The 22,791-nt window shown below is 55.5% G+C and overlaps 1 protein-coding gene across 3 annotated transcripts in view; it reads left to right on the forward strand.

Moving 5' to 3' along the window:
* The first annotated feature begins 8,112 nt into the window (after positions 1-8,112).
* CLIP2 (CAP-Gly domain containing linker protein 2) overlaps positions 8,113-22,791 on the forward strand; it is an 81,915-nt gene continuing 67,236 nt past the window's right edge. The window contains exon 1 of one of the 3 annotated variants that reach the window (XM_019754979.2): positions 8,113-8,243. The gene's annotated coding sequence lies outside the window, so the exon portion shown is untranslated. Of the gene's footprint in view, positions 8,244-8,442; positions 8,733-22,791 lie in introns of those variants that run through there. The other 2 variants (XM_019754978.2, XM_019754980.2) reach the window with 2 other exon arrangements.

A 22,791-nucleotide genomic window follows, 5' to 3' on the forward strand; every position in this document is an offset into this window, starting at 1 on the left:
AACCAAAGACCATGATGTGGGGAGGAGAAACCTGCCCAAAGTGACACAGTGAGTTGGGGGTGGAGCCCAGGATTCCATCCTGATCTAGAGACCCCCCATCCCACCTGGACCCTGACCCACAGACTCCCCCAGTACAGGAAAACTCCCGGTGTGTCTCCTTACTCACACGATGCTTCACTTCTGACAGCAGATGTGTGGATTTCCCACACCAAGCAATTCTCTGCAACACTAGCCGCGTGTCCTACAATTTCATTCAATTCTGACACCATCTATCTGGAGTTAGTGCAGACCGTGTAGATTAAGGGCTCAATCTCACAAGACTGCCCCTGTCCCCAACCTCAGATGCCAGTCACTGTCCAGTTTGTCACCTCTGCTTCTGATCCACTGGCTGTAAAATCAGAGGTTCCCATGACCTCTTTCTTGGGTTCAATCATTTGCTACAATGGCTCACAGGACTCAGGAAAATATTCACTTATGATAACTGGTTTACTAGGTAATAAAGGATATGATAAAAGATACAGATGAACAGCCAGACAAAGAAATGCAAAGGGTGAGCTCCAGAAGCGTCTAGAACACAGGCATTTCTGTTCTTGTGAAGTTGGGGGTACACCATCCCCCTGTCATGTGGATGTGTTCTCTGAACCCCAAACTTTCGGAGTTTTATGGAGGCTCCATCACATAGGCGTGATCAATCATTAACTCATCTCTAGTCCTCCCTTCCTGGAGGATGGGGGTGGGGGGGTTTAGGGGCTCTGCCACGAACCAGGGTCAAAGACCAAGTATGAGAACAAAAGATGCCCCAGTGCTCTTATCACCTAGGAAATTACAAGAGTTTTAGGGGCTCTGTGCCAGGAACTGGGGACAGAGACTAAACGTATGTTTTCTATTATTTCACACCCACCCATCCCCACCCTGATCTAGAGACTACTCCACCCCCCACCTAAAGCTCCCCTGCTCCATTCCTATCCCCAGCCTGACCTATAGGCCCTGCTGTGACTCTGATCTCCGGTTTCAGGAGGCTCCAGTAAGAAGACCAGGGTCAGCATGCTGATTCCAAACCCAGGGCAAAGATGCCAATCGGTCTTTGGCCGGTGAGCTGTCCCCAATGCACCCTTATTTGTGGGGAGCTGTTCAGACACGACAGTGGGGAAAGGTGGCCCAGAGCAACACACTGGCTTTCTTCTCTGGGCCACAGCAGAGATCCTTGTGGACAAGAAACGTGAGAAGACAGCAGCTGCAGGCTAGGTATGGGCAGGCTGGCGCCCTGTGATTTGGGAGACAGGGGTCCTTTGGTAGACAATGTTGAGTGGCCTTTGGTAGATAGCACCCTCTTAATTTGTGCAGTCCCTCTGACTTCCTCCAGGGCTCTGGGGACTTCAGTTGGGACTCAGGGTTGGCTGGGAGGCTGGAGTTGTAGAGAGGAAAAGGAGAGTGTGGGGGGAGGTGTGGGACCTGGGCTCCACGCCAGCTCTTCCCCTCGGCTGCACAGGCCACCAGCCCCAGGACCTCATGGGGAAGACAGGGTGGAGCTGACTGAAAGAGAAGGAGGGTGGTGGCGTGGTGGGGAAACTGAGGCACATGGCAATTACATGTATTCCGTATGGATCCCCTGGAGGGTTCGTGCAGAGGTTGCTTTCAGCTCCCCAGCCTGAGGGAGGAGAAGAACCAGCTCACTGATGACATTTGCAGACACCCTCCCTGCTGCCAAAGGCAAAAAATGTTCCTCTTGGCCCCATCCTCCTCTCACCCTTGGGAAAGCTTTGACCAGAACGGACCATTCTGGACTAACATCTCTGCTTCTGCCTCTCCTTGCCCCAGCAACACAAAGGGACAGGTGTGGCAATGCTTTGTACAGAAATAGCCCGACTGCCATAAGTCTCCTGGCACACGTGCCGTCTTCTTAGCCTCACCATTGAGAATTAGATGTGGCCCCAAGCACCCCAGCCACGCTCCCATCAGAGTGCTTACGGCTTGGACTGAGTCTCTCTGTCCTTGTGTGTGGAGATAGAGCCTGTCATTCCCATTTACCAGACAAGGAGACTGAGGCTGGGACCTGAGTCCCTTGTCCAGGGGTCACGTAGCTGGGGCATCACATGCATTGAACGAAGCTCAAGGTTTGCAGCTTCCCAAGCCTGTGCCTCCTTTTCCACCACGTACCCCTCCCAGCGCTGCTTCTCCAAAGTGAAAGGCACGTTAGCATCATTGTAACCCCAGCTCCAGAGCGATGGGCAGCCAGGTGCTCCCCACACCTGATCAGGACCCCTTGGAATCAGCCCTGTCTGTGGCATGACTTTTCTTTGGATTCAGCCTCTATTCCTGAGGGTCACAGGGAGCTCTGTCCTCAGAGTGGACACAACAGCCCTTCTGGGGCACGTGGAGGAGGCAAACTTTCACGGTAGGGCAGCAGGCTTGCAAAGCAAGTGTGCTCTTGTCCCTGGCCCTGCTTTCTTAAACAGGTGAGGTGCACCCTTCCCCCCAACCATAGGCAGCAAACCTCCCCTCCGCCTCAGAGGCGGCAGGGGCTGGGCTCCTCCTCTCACCTGGAGGAGCTGGGAGCCCGTGTGGAGGTCCCATCCTCTAGGCTTGCTCTTTCTCAGCCCACACCCGCCAGGCGTTGAGGCTGGTGTGGCTGAGCAGCCATGCTCCTCATCTCTGTCCACAGAGCCCCCTCCCTGACTGCCCTGCTCCTCCAATCTGTCACCACACTGCTCCTGCAGAGCCGAGGGAGCCAGGTTCCAGGTCTAATTTGCATGCCCCTCCCCTGCCTGGAGCCCTCCAGGGCTCCCCACCTCCCATAGAGGAAAGCTCCACTCCACAGCCCAGCCTTTGAGGCCGTCCCTGACTGATGCCTGCTGCCCCTCTGCCTTCACCCTAGCCCCATTCCCTCGTGTCCCGGTCGCCTGAGTTCCTCAAGGTTCCTCCCAACATCACCTTCGGGCACTCACTCTGCCTGCCGCACACTTATCCTTTGAGACACATCTAGGCTATGACTGCCAAGTGACACACATTGGCCCCACACACTGAATTAGATGTGGCCCAAAGCACTCTGCCCATAAGTCCATCAGAGTTCTCATCACTTTATACTGTGTATCTGTCTTTTCAAAGTAATTTTGTAGCCACACACTGGGCAGAAATAGGGCTAAAGGATTTAAAAGCAGTAAAAGGGATTTTGTTGTTGGGACACCAGCAGTTTGAATATGAGCTCTAACTTTTATATAGTATACACACATGTACCACATCTGTGGGATGACGCTACAGGGATAAGCTGTAGAGACAGGATGCTGTGGTTTTTAAGAGGGCTGGTGGCTTTCCTAATGGTGCTTAAATCTAATGGTACTTTATCTTTCCTGCTGAAAAGCAACAGGGATTGGACAAATGACCTCCTAGCTTTTCTCCAAACATCTGGCTCACAGACACTGAAGCCACATCCAAGGCTCGGGGGCCACATGCAGAAGGGGTGTGTGTGGGAGGCGGGGGCGGGGGGGGGGCGATGGAAAGGCATATGGATTCGTCAAAGAAGAGCCAGACCAGGCAGTGCAATTAGGACATTGGTTCCCAAACGTTCCAGGAACAGCTGCCAACCTTGACCAAGAGCTCTTCCATCAGCAGCAAAGTGAAAAAGACTTTTCCAGAAAGCCAGATTTACTTAATTTAAAGAGCTGCCCTGTACTCCAAAATGAGGTTCTTTCCTTTATCTGGTGCTAAAACATCCTTTCTTGTAGGACATGATGGCAACAGAACCGTTATTTTTTCCAGTGTTATTTCTGGTAAAATAACAAACTGGTAACATTCTGTTAGTCTCTAATTTTTGTGTTTTTGGTGGGGTGACTGTTGATTCGTGTGACTTCTCAGAAGGATCCAAAAAGACCCAGAAGAGATGTCCCCGTAGGCCTGTGTTGCAGAGAACGTGTAGCCTGGTGAGGGGCAGGCAGCCTTGGAAGGAGCAGAGGTCAGCGGGCAGTGTCCTGGTGAGAAAGACACTGGCAGTGTCCCCAGGCAAAAGGCTCACAGTAACACAAAACAAACCCGCCTCCAGGGTGAGTCACCACCTCAGCTGAGTGATGCAATATACAGATGGGCAAACTTGGGGGATAAATGAGGAATAACCCTGGAAGGAAGGCCTTGGAGGGACTGAGAGAAGCCCTGCGGCCAGCACCTTCTAGAGACTTTCCTTGTCAAAAGCAGACTTTCCTTGTCAAAAGGGTGCCTGCAGACCAGCTCAGGACCCATGGAGGAAGGAACCCAGGGGCAGGGTAGTGGAGGCCCTGGGGACTGAGGCAGATTTCCACCCCAGTGGCAAAGTCCTTAAACGTGTATCCACCTGACCCTTAGTAACTGAGTATTGTCCACGCAAGCAGGGGGTGGCATCCCCCCATTTCCAGGGCCCCAGTTGAAGCCCATTTAGGAGTTACTCCAAAAGAAGCAACCCATCTTATCAGACCTCAGCTGAGCGTTTATACCACCTGAACTACTGCAGGCGCCCACCTGTTGCCCATTCACAGCCACTGCTTCATCTGAGAGGCAGTTCTGGCCCCAGGCAGCCTGGATTCCACATGGCGCCACTCCCTACCTGCTATGTGAACATGGACGAGTTTCAGACCCGCATCTGTAGATGAGGCAGGTAATGGACCCTCCTCATTGGTGTCCTGAGGAGTTTACAGAAACTCAGGTGCTTAGAACCATCCCTGTAATAAGTCAGCTTAGAAATGCCAGCTTTTGTTCAGCAGCCCTTAGGAAATTGGTGGGGCTGCATGGAAAAAGGCCCCCAAGACTTTGGCAAGTCCCAACAGGAAATGCCCATACCACCCCGTAGCTTAGACCTTCTGCTACTGCTGGGCTCCCTCCACCATAGTCTATATTGATTGAATGGATCAACCCTTAGAAGGTGCCCAGAGAAGGCAGAACAGGACTCTGGAAAAGTCCCCAGGTTTGAGAGTGGGGTGTGGCCTGCAGAGTGATGGCCTCAGCTGATGTCTCCATGGTGATGTTGTTCCCAGCCCCAGGCCACTTACAACATCCAAACAATCATTTTTTGTGCTTTCAACAGAAAGGGGCTTGGGTTTACATTTCTTTTGTTTGTTCTAAAAGTAACACATGCTTGTTTAGGAAAATCCAGAAAGGGGGAGGAAATAAATCCCGTGGGTCCCCACCACCCAAAACCCACCACGGTGATCAGTTTTTACCCTGTATAGTTTACAAGGGTGAGATTCTACCGTATCCACAATTTTATGACATGTGTTTCATTTGACATAAATACAGAAGTGTTTTTCCATTTATTACAAATTCCTTCTAAACAGAGATTCAGAGACTATAAAATAGCCCATCAGATGGGTGTTCTTTCAGTCCTAAAAAATGAAATCAAACAACAGTCTATGAGAGAGGCAGCAACCTTCAGGCCAGGCCTTACCTGTGGCTGCCCCACCACAGGCCTCCGGGACCTCTGCCTTGGCACCCAGTTATTTCCCATAAATCTCCCCTCTTGTAGGGCTGCTGGTCATGGCCAGGGTCAGCTAGAAAATGGCCAAATCAGCACTTTTTGTAGAGACAAAAGCCCTGAGTGAGAGGTCTACTGGGAGACAGCCCTCCCCCAGTCCTCTTCAGCCCCCACCCTCCCATCCCCAGGGCTGACACCCTGGGCATCATGCCCAGCTCCACCTTCCATGTCTATACCATTTGTTCAGCTGCAGGAAGCAGAAAACCCAAATCCAAGCTTCAACAAGCTAGAAGTGTATCTTCTCTCACCTAGAACAAGCCCAACAACAGGAAGGGCAACCGATGCTCCTCTCAAGGTGAGTCATGCCTTTGCCGCTCCACCTACCCAGTCCGGTAAGGGGAAGCTACCCAGTCCACCTAAGTATTCTGAGAGAACTGAGGGCTGTCAGTGAGGGAAGGGGCCGGTGGGTTTTCTGCCCACCTCCTGAGGGCAGGAGGGGTTGGTTGAACCTGCTGGGTGGACACAGGTGAGCTCAGGTGCCTCATGGCAGAATCTGTGTGACCTGAAATCCCTGCTTCTCTTTAGACCTCATTTCCCTACCTATGCAACGACCTATGCAATGAGGGGCCGGGACGAAATAATGGTTTAGTTTCTAACTAGGAAACTTCTTAGTCCATCCCTGATGGGCTGATGTCCTGGGAACTTTGGCTACTTTCCTGGTTCCAGAAGCCTCAGATATGAAAGAAGGGAGAGGTGCCCTTAGGACCCACATGCCATTTGGTCTGGGTCAGGAACCCACCCATTTGGGCAAGTCGCTCTCTCTGCTACATCCCACCTGCCCTGTCTTTTCTGAGCTCTCTCTCCTGCCCTAGAACCTGTGTGTACAGACCAGGTGGGGCTACAAGGGGTCTGAGTACTGCCTGAACCTGTCTGCAAAACTCTGTGTGTGTGTGTGTGTGTGTGTGTGTGTGTGTGTGTGTGTGTGTGCGCATATCACATGTTTCTGGAGAGTCTCCATGGATTTCGGTCTCAAAGGGGTGTATGACCCTAAAATCTGACCTGGACTGGCCTCTCCCTGTTTTCTTTACTGCTCCTGCTCCCTTACAGTGTCCCATCCCCCCACCTTTGGCTGGACCCCCACAGCCTTCCAGCTGGTCTCTCAGGGTCTCAGCCTGCCCCCATGAGTTGCCAGGAGAACTTTCGAAATGGTTTCTGATTGGGCCTCACCTGCTTTCTGTCATCAGGACCCTCATGCCTTTGCGGCCAGCCTGGGCTCCCTTCCCTCCACTAATTTCCAGGAGAGCCACCTGAAAAGTACTGTCCTTCACTCTTTGTGCTTCTTCCTCTCCATGGTGAGAGAAGTCCCTGTTAGAAATCTCCCGCTCACAGGAGAAAACCCAAACTCCTAATATGCACTCAAGCCCTTTGACGACCTTGCACTTTGAAAAGAAGTTCACATTTCTTGAATGCTAACTCCCTACTAGGTGCTCATTGTTCTAAGCCCTTCACATAGATTAATGTGTTCAACCTTGACAACAACCCTAGGAGGCAGTCTAATACCAGCTCCATTTCGTAGATGCAGAAACAGAGGCCCAGAGAATTGCCCATCAGCTAGAGGTGATGGAGCTGGATTCTTACCAGTGCACTATGCCTTGGACCACCCGTCCCAACCACGTGGAAAGATTTTCTCCCTGGCTCCTGAACACAGCTCTTTCCACCTCAAATGCCATCCCTTCCCATGGGGTTGACACATTCTCCAGAAGGCTGCTCTCCTGGGGGCTCACTTTGCACCCTCCTCCCCACATGGTCTCATGTCTGGCACTGCTCACCAGTGGGGGCCAACTAGGGCTGGCCAGTGCCCAGCCTCCATTACACGTTTGCTGTGTGAAGCGAAACACCATCCCCAATTTACAGTTGGGGAAACTAAGTTCCAGAAGTTAATTCATTTCTCAAACATGGATACCAGGGCCGTAGAGGGATGGTTGGTGGCAGCTTAGCAAATTTATTCATTCAACAATCGTCATTGAATGTCTGCCCTTGACCAGGCACTGTGCTGGGTGCCTTAGTAGATATAAACAAGACTGTGCCTGGTACCTGCCCTCTGGAGTGAGTCCCACTCTCACTGTACAGACCATAACCTCCCCCAACATAAGCAATTCCCACGCTCAAGGAAATGGAGGTGAATTGGAGCTGGGCTTTGCAGGGGAAGGCTGATCTGTGAAACAGAAAAGGGAGAGAGCACTACTGGTAGAAGAACCAGCAAGATAGAGGCTCGAAGAACCAGCCAGGGGAAAGAGGACAGAAAGGCAGAGGACAACCACAGCCAGGCACCCATGGGTGTTGGGATTTATTTACTTTTCGTCCCTGGGCTGCCACTTAGCCTCTGTCCCACCACTCAGGGGGGTGGCCCAGGCAGCTGTGTCAGCTCCTCTAATATTGCAGTAGAGAGATTCTGTCCCAGGGAGGAGGGTGCAAGTTTCATCTGTGTCTTGGATACCATGTTTTGCAAAGACATGTTGGGAACAAATCACTAAGAAAACCCTGCCATTTATCCGCAACTCCTTGGCTTTGGGACAGCTTAGTAAGACCTGGAGTTCACACCTCGATCACACCATCCCCTCCTCATCTCTTCCTGTCCAGTCCAACGTCACCTCCTCTGTGAAGCCTTCCGGGAACCTCCCCATTCCTCCCCCTGCCTCACGATTTTCCATCACTTCCAAGGTCTGGGACACCCTTGTGAGCGGAGCAAGGCTGGAGGATGCTCTTTCACCAAACACGACTGAAGCGCCAATAGGTGCCCAGCGCCAAGGTGGGTGTAGGCGCACCCCGGACACCCTCAACTGACGAGGTTACGCCGCGTTTTCCTCCCGCCCGCCCACTGGCGGCTGGGAGCCGCGGCCGGACAACCGCGAGGCCGCGCGCGGCGTGCCCGCCCCCGCCGCGCCAGGCCCCGCCCTCGGGCGCCCGCCCCAGCGCCAGCCCCTTTTGTTCCCTCCCGGAGCCGGGGCGCTCGCTCCGCTCCTCTCCTCTCGCTCTGCTCGGCCGCGGGGCGCGCAGGCGGCGGCCGGTCTTCCTCGGTCAGCGCCTCCTGCTTTCCCACCGGCTGCCGGCCGCACACGCGCGGCCCGAGACCCGAGCCCGGAGCGCGAACGCGGAGTCCCGGCGCCAGGAGGTGCTCCATCGGAGGGCTGCGGGGAGCGGCCGCAGCATCCTCTCCCCCCGCGGCGGCCGGGCCGGCAGAGGAGGAGGCCGGCTCCGGGCTGCCGCCGCCGCTCGGCCTGAAGCTGGAGGGGCGAAGGTAGGAGCAGCGGGGCGACCCCGAGAGAGGGGGCTCGCTGGGCAACAAAGGACCGAGGGATGCGGGAGGCGGCGGTGGCCACGGCCTGGGCAGAAGCGGGCCGGCCCGGGGGCATTGTCGCGCGTGGGAGAGGCCCTAGGGTTGGGACTGGCGGGTGGGCGTGAGCACAGACAGTCCTGGGGTGCACCCCAACTTCCCCCAGCCTGCAGGCGCGGAGGGGACGCTGCTGGCGTTGGGGGGCGCTTCTTGGGCTTCATGTCCCGGTGGTGAGGGCATCCCCAGCACCCCCTGTTCCCCTCCCCACAGACAGGGGTTCAGCACATCTGCTGAGGGCCCGCCCGTCCCCTCTCCCAAGGGCAGTGCCTGGCCGCTGGACACGCCACAGGGCTGTGGGCTCACAGGCCGGGCGGGGGCACAGCCTGGTGGGCGAGGCGCCCCAGCTCCCTTCTCCAGACCCGGGATCTGGGAGAACAGGGATCCCCCGCCCGCAGGCTGGAGTCGCCTGGCCTATGCCCTTTGCAAAACTTGGTTGAAGTGCATGGTGGAGAAATTTGGAGGAGACTGGGGCAGGGGTGCCCCCGCAAGCTGGCGCTGGTGGCTGGTGAGGCAGCAGATTTTCTGCCCTCCCCATAGGGAGGGGCCGCGGCCTTGGAGGATGCTTCGCTGGGCCTCCAGGACCCGCCCGTTTGGGCCCTTCAGGCGGGGCCTGCGCAGGGCGGGTGCCCGTGGGCACTGCCACGCAGACCCCGGCCCCACCCGCACTATGGGAGGATGGGCAGAGGGGCACCTTGAGAGCAGTCTCACATCCCCCTGCGCATCCCCCAGTCTCTAAGACCCTACCTCTCCTTTCTGGGTGAGAAATGGGATTCTAAATAAGGGGTGCAGCCCTCACCCTTGTAAGATGCCCAGGGGAGGCTGGTGGGGTGGGGCTGTCCTAGGGCTGCTGGCAGAGGAGGAGGAGGGTGCAGGGAGCACCACGTGGGGGCCGACTCATGTTGTCTGTGTGTGTGTGTGTGTGTGTGTGTGTGTGTGTGTGGCAGACTCCCCACCAGTTGTAATGTAAACAACGAGCCCTTCATTCATCCAGCTGCTGTCACCTGGGCCAGCACTGCCAGGGGCTGGCAGATACACAGGGCGGGGCACTACTGCCCCCAGGGAGCACTGCTGACCCCAGTGCAGTGGTGGGGGAGGAGGGACACCTGGAGGTCGGGGTGGAGAGGAGGCTTGATGGAGCCCTGTGCAGAAATGTGCTGCCAGTATGCCAAAGGGGCTTCAAGCAGGGAAATAGCATGGGCAGGGGGGCCAGGGCTCAGAGAAGGGGACAGGAGGCCTGGTGGCTGTTGGGTTAGAAGAGCAGCGAAGGATTTAGGTGATGGGGCTTGGGATTTAAAGCAGGGAGTTCTGTTGAGGGAAGGGATTGTCCTGTCCTTCCTACTTTCCCACTTGGGGCCCTGCAAACATCCTCCTCCATGAGTTATGAGCCCAGGATGCATTGAGTCTGCAGCACCTGGCCTGCAAGTGATGTTGGGGTGTAGGCTCTGAGACAGGTGGAGGGGGTTGAGATGGAGAGGAGTTTCACAGGAAGAAGAGCCTGGAAGTTTGGGCCTGGGGGGAGCCTCAGGCCCACGAGTGTGCACCTGTAAGCTCCCAAGTGCACCCGGCAGGCTGCGGAGGTGGTGCCTGGACTTCTGCACCCGGAGCCTGACATCCCAAGTGGGGGATTCACCCTTGGACACCAATCCATTTTCAGCATCTCCTGTCCACTTTGGCGACTGAGAGTTCAGATGCGGGACCCTGACAGCCTGGGTTCAAATCCCAGCTTTGCCACCTACTAGCTGTGTGACCTCAGATAAGTCACTACACGTTTCTCTGTCGCGAATTTCCCATCTGTGAAATGAGGATACTTATGATATCTACCTGTTAGGGTTGTTGAGAGAATGAATGAATGTGTTTGAAGCGTGTGCGCTGTGACGGAGGGAAAGCCTAGGGTTTGTTATTGAGGCTGTGCCAGATGGCCCTCCAGCCTACACCACCCCCCCCCCACACACACACACGAGTGGCTCATCCCCTCCCCAGCTGTTTGTCCACTGTTAGACAGTCCTGCCTATTAGGCCCACCCAAGCCCTGCTGGTCTCTCCCTCACGCTGCGTCCTCCCTCGGCTTCCCCCTCTGCTCTGGCTGCGACCTCTGCCATTGATCAGTCGTGTCACCCTGGGCAAGTGGCTGGACCTCTTCATGCCTCAGTTGCCCTTGGTGATGGGAAAGCCACCATCCCCACAGCCTCAGCCATCCCTGCTCCCTCCACTCTGGCCCATGGTGTGGGGGACAGTTGCCTTGTGGCCTCCCCTCCCTGGCCCTGCCACCCTAAGTATTGACCTTGCCCTCTTGATGCCATCTCCATACCTTTGCTTCCCTGCCCAGAGGGGAGCTGCATTCTGGACCCTCCTGGTTCCCTGCCGTCTTAGGCCAGGCTGTTTTAACAAAATACTGCAGACTTATTATCAATAACAGGAATTTATTTCTCACAGTTCTGGAGGCTGGAGCTCTGAGATCAGGGTGTCAGCATGGTCGGGGGAAGGCCCTCTTTCAGGTTGCAGACATCTCCTTGTTCGGTCACATGGCCGACGGGGCTAGGGAGCTCCGTGGGGGGTCTATTATAAGGGCACCAATCCTTTCGTGAGGTCCCCACCCTCATGACCTGAGCAACTCTCCAGGACCCCACCTCCTGATACCATCACACTGGGGATTAGGTTTCAACATATGAATTTGGGGGGACACATTCAGACCATAGCACCTGCCCAGTGGTTCTTGGGGAGAACATCAGCCTTTGTGTAGTTTAAAAACAACAACACATACTGAGTGCTTACGGTATGCCAGGAACTGTTTTTAGCTCTTTAAATGCATGTGTTAGTTCGTGGATGTCTTAATAACATCCCCTATGTTTTGCAGAGGAGGAAATGAAGGCACAGAGAGATTTCCCTGTTTGCCCTGCATGCATTTGTTAAGCGCCTACTGTGTGCCTGGGGGACACGCCCCCTTCCTACATGCCATCTGACTCACGTACCATATTCATTTCCCTAAAGCACCATTTTGGCCGTGCCTCCCTCAGACACCTGCACCCATTTGTTCACGTACAAAGTCCAAATGCTCTCTGGCTCTAAGGGCACCACTGCCTGTGCCTTGCCTTCCCAGCACTGCTCTCCAGTGCCGGCTCTACCCAGACCCGTCTCACCTTATAAACTGAGTAGTGGGCATGGCTTCATGAGCGGGCCTGCCCTTGAGGGGAAGGGGGAAGGGCTCTGACCATGTATCTGGGATAATTTTGTTGCAGGGGACAGGAACTTCCTCCAATTAGGTTAAGTGAAAGGGGAGTTAAGAGGAGGGAAAGGGAACTTGTGCAGCAAACAATTGCAGGCGGCCGGCTCCCCCAGGACAAGGGAAGCTGGCAGGCAGCCCCTCCTCCAGCTTTCCTCTTTGGACTGTGGTTTCATTTTCTCTGCCTGTCCCAGTGCATCTGTCCCTTCTCTTCTCCCTTCAGACTGGCTCTCTCTGGGTTGTTGGCATGGCTGTCCCAAATGGTGGCTTCAGCTTGAGGCCACAGGACCTCCCAGAGGCGCTCCCCTCCCTCTCAGGGTGCCAACAAGACCAGTGGGCCTGGCCTGGGTGAGGGTGCCCACCCCATCCACTCAGCTGGTCTCTGGGGCTGGGGGTGGGAGACAGTGCTGGGCACAGCTTGTACAATGTCGGCTGCATTTATGATGCATGGTATATGCTGGGGGAGGATGGGAGAATGGGGGCATCACCATCCTTGAGAGCTCTCGATCTGCTGGGAGAGGCAGACCCATGGCCAATTTACCATGGTGCCACAGGATACGGAGTGTGGGTCTCCACCATTCAGCAGGATGATTCATTGGGAGAAACTGGTGCACTGATTTGGCCAGTTTAGGGGAAAGACGGCATGGCTGGAGCTGTGCCCCATGGGCCTCCCCTAGCTCTAGCTCAGGAGCCTACTCTGCTCCTGGAGACTGGGTGTCGCACTGCCAGCATGGGACCTACCTTGTCCCACCATTCCCTTTTCTGGCCTGCACTGCCAGTGTGCACAGAAACAGTAATACAAAACTCATGTTTTCCAAAGAAATGCCTCAAAATGATAGTGAAATATTTCCCTTCTGAATAGAAAGCAGAGCAGGTCAGGTGGTTTTGATTGACAAGGGCCTTGTCCACTTACCTACCAGCTTCCGATTTTGCTGAGCAGCCCTTGCTCCGTTCCTGGAATCAGACCTTTGACTCCAGCTGCAGCTGAAAAGACACCCACTCCCCTTCCACTTCCTTATTTGCCCTTTTGGCCTCTATGCCATGAGAGGGTGGAATTTTAGGCTCACGAGGAGTGCCTGGTGTTCCAACCTCCCTTCCCTAAGGAGGCGATCCCGTGGATGTCCAGGGCCGATCTGCTCCTGCTGCACCTAGCCTGGCCCCAGCTCTTCCCTGGGGAGCCCCAGGCCCTGCTGTCCCAACATTTGACGTTGAGGGTGGCAGTGGGTGATGGCTTCAAAGGAGCACAGTGCACTTGAGTTTCGGAATTGCCTTCGAGAAACTTTTACTGAGTTAGGATGACATCAGCCCCCTTCCTGAAAATATAAACAAGAGCAGTACCTTTGAGAAACATTTTAAGGCCAGAGTAGAAGAGATGCCTCAATGCCCAATGGGGTCATTGCCCTGACAAGGGGTGCAAGTCCTTCTAAGTGTCACTCAGGCAGGCAGGGCCCTAGGTGGGTGGGATGGCCTCAGGGGCTTCCTGGAGGACTAGGTCTGGGGCTGCATCTTGAAGGGTGGGTGAACTTGGGGCGGTTAAGGAGGGCCTTCCTGATGGGCTCAAAGGGAGAAAAATGAGGGAGAACTTTGGGCGCAGGAGGAGAGTGGGTGGGTGGGAGCTCAGCATGGAGCTCCCATTCTTCCAAGTGGAGTGTCTGGTTGTGGAACCCAGTGATGAGGGAAGGAAAGACATTTGGCGTCTTTGGATTTGTTGCTACCTTGTGTCCTGATTCTGCTCGGGTCCTTTCTAACATAGACTGTTCCCTTATAAATTTGTTTGTAGGTTCAGTCACTCAGCTCACATTTAGCTTCTTTCAGAGTAGCGGCAGTGCTGGGCTCAGGGGAAGCAGATGAGAGAAGACATCCGAGGGGGCCTTGTGTGTTCTTTGTATGATTCCAGAAAGGACTTGAGGTGATTTGCAAAGATAAACGCAGTAAAATGAGATGAAAAAGACATGGGAAAATTGCGGTGAGAGGAAACCCAGGGTAGAAAAGTCAGATGAAGCTGGTGGGAGTGCTGCAACTCCGGTGGAGGTAATCTGACTCCGAGCTTTCTAGCAGCCGGGTCGAGAGGGAAACAGGAGTTTAGAGTGGCTTTGTATCATCACATTGTCTCGTGTAAGCCCATGCTGTACGCAACGCAACAGCCTAAGTGAGGGACAGACAGCAGCTCCAGGGAGGAGCCGGTCTGTGTGGTCCTGGGGCAAATGGACATCCCGGATGGGGGGCGGGGGCGGCAGACCCTCTTATCCTTCTCATCCTCCTCGCGGAGGGTCCTGGCCAGCAGCTGATGCTTGCAGCCAGCCCCCTCCACAGGTATGTAATGGGCTGTAGGGGTGGGTGAGACCCGGTGAACCAGGAGCCAGGCTGGTCCCCGCCCCGAGAATCCCTGTCCCTCGAGGACGTGTGGGAGACTGGGATTCAGGCTGTGCAGACAGCTCTGGGCATACCTGCTCAGCTCCAGGAGTTGGCTAAGGGGTAGAAGAAGGGGGTAGGCATTCCTGGCAGGACAAGCGACGGGGTAGGTGTCTCCGTGAGCAATGAGAAGTTCAGGGAGGCTGGGATGCAGGGTGCTGCGGGGAAGGGGGCCCAGGAAACAAGGCCGGGACAGGTGAGGACCGGGTCCCTGGGCAGAGGTGCTGTACACTGGCCTGGGCACCGAGGGCTATGGGGTCCCCTCCAAACTCTTACCTAAATCTCTGTCCTTTCCCCCCCAACCTGGTGCCTGGAGGAGAGTTGGTTCTGAGGAAGTAAAGAGAAGTGGGTAGGCACACAGGCTCTGTGGCCGGAGGGCCCGAGTTCCAATGCCACCTCTGCCATTGATCAGTCAAGTCACCCCGGACCTCTCCGGCCTCGTTGCCCCATTAGTAAGGTGGAGCTCATAGTAGCATCTTCTCCACAGGGCTGATGTGAAGATTAAATGAGTTAATATTTATGAAGCGCTTAGACTGCTGCCTGGAGCAGAACAAATGTTACAGATCTGTGGCCCCTTAGGCTGGAGCAGCTCAGCCGAGGGGGGTCTTGTCCCACTCCTCTCACTAAGTATGCCCACACGGGTTCAGAGCGAAGCACAGTGAAGAAGCACAGAGAGGTGTGGACATGGGGTCGCCCTTCCCCCTGCGGTGGGCCAGCCCTGGGGTGGGGGGCACTCAGCAGCTTCCTGTTGATGTTGTTTTTGACAGTAGTAATAGCTGCACAAGCTCCGGAGAGCTTCTCAAGGCAACTGTGTCAACTGAAGCAGAAACCTGCTCTGAGAGCAGGCCTCAGTTTCTGCTTAATCTCCTCTGGTGATGGGGGCTCACTGCCTGCTTTGCTCAGTGGACCCACAGCCAGTGAGCATCCACTGTGTGCGTGGAGCGTGCTTGGTGCTGGGTTTCCACCAGGATGTGAGTCATTCAGAAGCTGAGCTGCTTCTCTCTGTCTTCCCCAGACATTGCCTGAAGCCAGCCGGGTGAGTGCGTTGATGGGGTGTGAGCAAGCTGCTATGGGCCTCCCACTGGGCTTGGGAAGGATGAGGGTGGCTGAGGAGGGCATTTTCATTCATTCATGTGTTTATTAAACATATTTTGAGCTCCTGAGTGTGCTAGGCGCTGTCCTAGGTACCCAGAGCCCAACAGTGAACAAGATGTGCGAAGAACCTGCCCTCTTAAGCTGCTCTCAGTGAGAGCTGAGGGAGTTTGCCAGCAGCCGAGAGGAAGGGCATTCTAGGCAGAGGGAACAGCATGTGTAAAGGCCTGAAGATGTGCCAGTGTGTATGGGTATGGGTGGGTGTCGGCATTCTGCCAGAATTTGGTGGCTGGGGGCCGTGGGGAGTGGGGGTTGCCTTTCTGAAAGCAGTAAAAGAAACTACTGATTTTGAGGTCTTCTTAGTGACGGCCCTACTCCTGGGGCCACCAAATTCCGCCCTCCTCTACCCTCCAGCAGCCCTAAGTTGCCTTTCAGAGGTGTAGATGGTACCCCTGGCCCCCTGGCTGGTGCATCCTTTTTGCAGGCTGCTGCACTGTGGCCCTGCCCCGTGGGCCCTGGGTTGCATCTGCTCCCCTCTGTCTGGGCCTCTCATGCTGGGGGGGGGCCAGGCCTGGACCTCAGTGGGCTTTGCCTCCTACCTGCCCCCTGCAGGGGACGGGTCAAGTGAGAGGAAGCCCCGGAAGAAGGTTGGTGCCCAGGAAGGTTGTTCTGTGAGCACAGTACCACTGTGTGCCAGACCCTGGGCACTTGAACTCCCTGGGGGCTTGGGCCTTCCTGCCTGGAGCTCCCAGAACCAGGGGAAGACAGAACTCCCGTAGGTCCACATGCTTAGGGGCCACCGGCTGAGGCAGTCTGATGGGTGGGAAGGCCTCAGGGCAGCAGGGACCACCCTTGCTTCTTATTTTTAAACTTGTTTTTTGAAGTATAACATCCATTCAGAAAAGTGCTCATGTCATACGTGTACCACTTGGAGAATTTTCTCAGCGTGAAATGCTGTGCACCAGCACCCAAATCCAGACTCAGAAGCCGCAGCTCCCCACAAGTCCCTCCTGTTTTCACTTCCGGTCAGTACCCCCTGACATAAGGGTGACCGCGTCCCTGATTTCTAACACCATCCATAAATAAGTGTTGCCTGCCCTTGAACTGAATTTTAAATGGAAGCATACAATCATACTCCAGCTTTTATATCCGGCTTCTTTCACTCAAGATTATAATTGCAAGGTTCATACACGTTACTTGTAGTTGTAGTTCTTTCATTCTCGTTGCTGTACTTTATTCCATTGTGTGCATCTATTTACACACATGACTAAATGACAACTTATTTAGTCATTCTAATGGTGACGGGTGTGTGGGTTACTTTCAGTTTGGGAGTCATTTCCCCTCTGTGGCGTGCCCCCCTCCCCCACTCTCAGTGGTATCATTTGATGCACAGACGCTCTTAATCTTACTCTTGTCCAATTTATCCATCTTTTTCCTTGTTTTTAGCACTTTCTGTGTCCTGTTTAAGAAATCTTTGCCTACTCTAATGTTATGAAGATATTCCGTGTCTCCTTCTAAAGACTATTGTTTTACCTTTCATGTTTAGACCTGCTATCAGGAATTGATGATGTGTGATGTGAAATAAGTGTATTAGTTTCCGTTTGCTGCTATAACAAATGACCACACACTTAATGGTTTCAAATAACATAAATGTATCATCTTAGGATCCTGGAGGTCAGAAATCTGAAATGGGTCTCACCAGGCTAAAGTCAGGATGTCAGCAGGTCCATGTTCCTTGTAGAGGCTCCGGGGAAGATTCTGTTTCTTTACCTTTCCCAGTTTCTAGAGACTGCCCACATTCTTTGGCTGGTGGCCCCCGCTTCCATCTTCAAAGCCAGCAATGAGTCCTTTGCACACTGCCTTCTCTGATTCTTTCACTCCTGCCTCCCTCTTCCACTTATAAGGACCGTTGTGGTTACATTGGGCCTGCCTGGATAATCCAGGATACTCTTCCCATTTCAAGGTCAGCTCTTTAGCAACCCTAATTCCATCTGTAACCTTAATTCCCCTTTGCCATGTAAACTAACGTGTTCACTAGTTATATGAGGCCATCAATGGGGGGCATTATTCTGCCAATCACCGGAGGGCATGTGGCTATCCAGTTGAGTCAGCACCACTTACTGTAAAGACTGTCCTTTGCTCAGGGGTAATTTTTAGCTGCTTGTGCAGATTCTGACCCTAGGGAGGAGGCCTGACAGGCTGGGCTGGGGAGGAAAGCCCAGGAGATGGGGTGGCTTTCCTGCAGCTGCCTGGCCTAGATGTGTTGGATGGAGCTGCCACAGAAAGCACAAGTGGAGAAGGCAATAGTGAAAGACGACAGGGTCAGTATCGTGGCCTGGGAGGCAGGATGCTGGAGCCGGTCCTTCCTGTGTGTCCTGCTCGCTGGATGACCGCAGCAAGCCCCTCTTCTCCCTGGACACAGACTCTGTCTGGTCTCGGGGACCCTCTTGCCCAGCACAGGTTTTCTTCATTGGAGCACTTGAATCTTAATATCCTGTTCACTTGCTCTGTGACCTCGGGTGAATCACTTCTCTGACTTGGGCCTTCGTTTTCCATTCTTTCATATGAGAATAAAGGTGGGTCAGAGGACAACTTGAGCCGTGTTGTTCCCAAGCCTCTCTCCCCAGGCCTGGTGGGGGACCCTGTCCCGCAGGGCGTCCTGGGCCAGTGAAGGAGGGTTCCAGTTCTCCCATTGGCAGGGCTATGGGGGCCTCACAGCCAGGGGCAGGCTCTGGCGCATGGCTGTGCCCTGGTTCAAAGCATGCCGTGTGTGTGTGTGTGTGTGTGTGTGTGTACGCACACCTGTGCACATGACAGGAAAATATATTGACATTTCTTTCCCTCCCTCAACCTGACAGCCCTGGCCCACTTTGTTCTTTGCTGGAAGACAGGATCCCTCCAAAACTTAGGGAAGATGGCCGGGCCCTGTGTGTCCAGCTCAGGCAGGACTGACAGGCTGGCCACTCCCAGGGCTCTGCAATCAGCCTCGGTTGTTGGCAGGACAGGGAAGATGCTGACTTTACAAGTAGCCCTGAGCTTGGAGGCTGTGAGGACGGTGGGCGTGCGGGGCTGGACCCAGGCTCTGGGCTCAGGCCCTGCTTGTTTCTCGTCTGCAGTTGCCAGAGAAGGGGGGAGCCAGCCGGGGCTCTTGGATTGGTCTGTCCTTCCCTGCCTAGCACCGTGTGCCCCTGCACTCCCGTCCATGCCGCTGGCACACCGTGCCCTGCCCTGCCCTGCCCACCATTCCCAGCTTCATTCCCCTCCCTTTCCTTGAAGCCTCATCAGCTGGTGGAGACCAGGTTCCAGCCACAGCTCTGCTCTGAGGCGTAGGCGGGTCCCTTCCCCACACTGGTTCTGGATGACTACCAGGCCCGTTTGTACTGCCAGGGCAACTTGGAACCCCAAGTAGGGCCCATCACCACCCCATTCTTCTTGAGGCCTCCTGTCTTCTGCCACTGGCTAGCAGGTGTGCTGAGTGTTGGGCTTGCACAGCCAGGGCTGGCTCCAGCTTTCTGTGGGATCTTGCTGACCCAGTGAGAGCAGAGGGTGGGTGTTGGGACAGGCACAGGCAGACAGTGCCATCTCCCCACCGCTCCCAGGCCAGAGGGGTAGCTGATGTGAGGCTCAGAGCTTTGGCTTCTGCCTCAGGCTGGCAAGACTCAAGGGAAGAGCCTGTCCTGGCCGCCCTGCCGTGCTTTGTGCTGTGCCTGGGGATTCTAGCTTCCCCACTGGGTGTGATTCCCTGAGCCTCTGTCAAATGCAGACAGAATGAACCTCCCTTCCAAGCTGGATGGGACAGGCAGTAGGTGCCAGCTGGGAGTAGACTTACGGGGACAATGGTTACATCTGTCACTGGGACCCCTGCGGATCTGGGGGTTGGGGTAACACTGGGTTTCTGGTGCAGGTGTGTCTTGTGGCACCCAGTGGGGCAGGACTAGCGGATCCCATGCCTCACCCACATAATTCGGGGAGCCATGGCCTGGTGGTCAGCACTGTGGGGGTTCACTCTGGGGACTGTTTCCTCTCCCCTCCCCTATGTCTATCTTTACTTTTTTATCGTTGTTTAAAAAGTGATTATGAAATATTTTAGGCACTCAAATAAAGGGATAGAGAGGATACAATGAACACCCGTGTACATCTTTAAGAAACAAATCTTATAAATAGAAGTGAAGCCCCAGTTATCCTGCCCCAGCCCAGTTCCCAGCCCTAAACCGCTTTCCCAGTTATTGCATGGAGAGCTGCGATAAGCACCCTGAGCGGCCTCCCGCCCTCCCTCCCGGGACACGCAGCCAGCTGCAGTTCCTGGCTGGGTCTCCTGCACCTGCAGTGTTCCCCCAGGCTGGGCCCGCCCCACCCCATCAGCCCTTGCTCCTTGGCCTTTCCAGCACTTGGCATCACCTGGCTTTTTGACTTTCCGCCCATCTGATTGGGTGGGAAATGGGAGCTCCCTGTGGCTTGGACCTGTGTTTCCCTGATGACTGGGAGGCCCTGTGGCTCTCCTGCCGGGCTCCTCTCCTCGAAAGCTGCCCCATTCATGCCCTTTTGTTGTTTGGGTGCCCTCTTCTTCCTCCCCAGCGCCTCGTGTTACATACCAGTGGATGCCCCAGGCCTGTGCCCCTCATTCTCCCCAGCTTCTGCTGTCCCCAGCGACTCTCCCAAGGGCCACGACCCAACACTCTGCCTCCTGTCCCCTGCCCCCCCCCGCCCCCAGGGTCCTTCATTCATTTCACACTTGGTATGTCCCAAACTGAGCTGCCCCTTCCAGCCCCTACCTTTTCCTGGGTCTCTCCTGGTAGGTCCCTCCCAGTATGAGAGATTACCGCCTGCTGGAACCCTGGGCGCCCCCATGCCCTTATCATTTGTCAGCTCCTGCTCTGCACCTTTGCCCCCTCTGTTCCCTCTAGCCCTGCCTCCGTCGAAGTGCAGGCCTCCCTGTTGTGTCCCTCGTCTGTCAGCAGCCTGCCTGCCCCCATCCTTCCCATCGTCCTCAGCAGCTCCAAGAGCGGTTTTGCCAGTGTGCACACCTGGTCTGTCACACCCCTGGCTCACATCCCCCGTGGCTCCTCAGCCCTCGGCCCGCTGCTTGGGCACCACTGGGAGACTCTGAATTCCACCCTCCCCCCCACCCCACACACACTTTAGCCACCAAATCCTCAGCTGTTTGGTTGACTTGGCAGAGTGTGGTCTGTGCCTCGTCGTAGTTTCCCCCACATTGCCCCCAGCCCCCCACCTCCTGTTCTGTTACAGAGCCTATTCCCCATCCCCTCCCCACCCCCCAGTGCCTCCGTCTCACCACCTGTAAAGTGGGGTAAAAGTGTTGCTGCCTCGTGGGGAGCATGGCCAAGTGAGTCAGAGGACACAGCCCACAGGAGTTGTGGGAAGGGCAGCTGCTGCTCCTGTCCGGCGTCTGTTATGATCTCCGAGGGCCCACGGTGCCCACGCCGCTCCCCCACCACCGCCCCCAGGGACTCGGGCCCAAATGAGGGCTTTTGGCGAGTGGGCAGGGGCCATACTGTAAGTTCATCTCTGGGTATCATGTGGACCTACATTCTGGTTTCAGGCTCAGGAGAGGAGTGGGGAGCTCAGGTACCCTGGCTGCCAGGACCCCTGGATGGGGAGGAGGAGGAGAGGCCACTGTGAGGGGGAACAAGTGTCCACGAGGTCTGGGCCATGTGAGGTCCACCACGTGGCCTCAGCCAGCAGCAGTGTCCTGCCACAGCGCTGCCCTCCTCACAGGAGGCCCAGGGGGTGAGGATGGCTGGGTCCCCCAGCAGAGTCTGGCCCGGGAGCCCCCTTCCTGGTGCCACCTCCCTCGCCCTCTAGACATGCTGGCACTCAGAGATGGGTTTTCCACTGCCCTATTTGGCACTGGCTGCCCTTCCGTCGGGGCCGCACCCTGGGCTGCCGATTGGCAGAAAGTTCTTGGTCCTCATCTCCACTGAAACTGTGGCGCGCCACCCCCGGGCAGCTGAAATGGAAACCCTGAAATGCAGCCTGGGTTTGTCTTCAGTAAATGGCAACTGAGGGCAGCACAAAGGGGGCCTGTTAGTCTGAATGCCACCCGCTCTGCCCCGCCTCCCACACCCGCCTCGTCTGGGCCCTAGTCCCTGGGGGGGTATGGGGGGGCGACGTGGGCACTGCAGGCCCTTGGAGATCATAATAGACGTCGGACAGTAGCAACAGCTGCCCTTCTCACAGCTCCTGTGGGCTGTGTCCTTTGACTCGCTTGTCCGTACTCCCCACGAGGCAGCAACACTTTTACCCCACTTTACAGGTGGTGAGACGGAGGCACTGGGCCAAGTTCCATAGCCACTGGTGGAGGGTCTGGGCTTTAGATCTCCACGAGATCTCCACTCCTTCCCCTGTCTCCCGGGCCTCCCCCATCAGCCGCAGTGTGGCCAGAGGCCAATTTATCACCATGTCCCAGCTTTTTCCAAGAAACCCCTTCTCTTCCTCTACCCCATGAGCAGGGCTGAGTCACAAAGGCCAGTTGCCCGAGGCCTCCTCCCCCTTTTCCTGTTCACTGTTTTTCTCTGTCTCCCCTTCCCTATGCTCCAGCTTTGGAGGCCCACGGGGTGGCTGCTATCCTCTTCTCCCAGCTCTTCTTGCACCCTCAGCAGTGGTGGATGGACCTAAGTCAATGCCGCCCTGGTTCTCTCCTGCCAGCAACTCTGGTCTCCTGTGTAAGCAAGAAATGTGGACGCTGTCCTCAGAGGCAGGGGTCTCACAAATGTCATTCCAGGCCTGGGCCAGGCAATGGGGGGAGGTGGACCAGAGGCTAGTCCCAGCTGCTGAGTTGTGTGTGACGTCGGGCGAGGCCCTGAACTTTTCTGAACTTCAGGTGCTCCCCTGTGAGATGGCCACTGCCCTATCAGGGCTTGTTATGGCTAATGAGTCCACATTCCTGCAAGGCCTGGCACACAATAGGTTCTTCGTACTGGAGGCTTCTGGGATCATCGGGGTTAGGGGAGTCGAGAGGGTAACTGTGGGAGCCTCCGGAAGCCTCTCCTGGGAGGAGTGTCTGTGGGGATTTGTGCCCTTGAAGGCTTTTGTCCTCTGGCCATCGCAGGTGTGCTCGCTGCAGTTTCTGGATCACGGGCTCTGGGCCAGGAACCACTCTAGAGCTGAGTTCTCAGGGAGAAGAGACTATGGCTCCACCCGGGGTTGCCCGTGAGCTCTCAGAAGGCAAGATGAAGGTAAACGAGAACAAGGTCCTCCCTCCTGGCTCAGGGTGTGATCC

The sequence above is a fragment of the Rhinolophus sinicus genome, linkage group LG03, assembly GCF_036562045.2.
Source record: "Rhinolophus sinicus isolate RSC01 linkage group LG03, ASM3656204v1, whole genome shotgun sequence".
Lineage (NCBI taxonomy): Eukaryota > Metazoa > Chordata > Mammalia > Chiroptera > Rhinolophidae > Rhinolophus > Rhinolophus sinicus.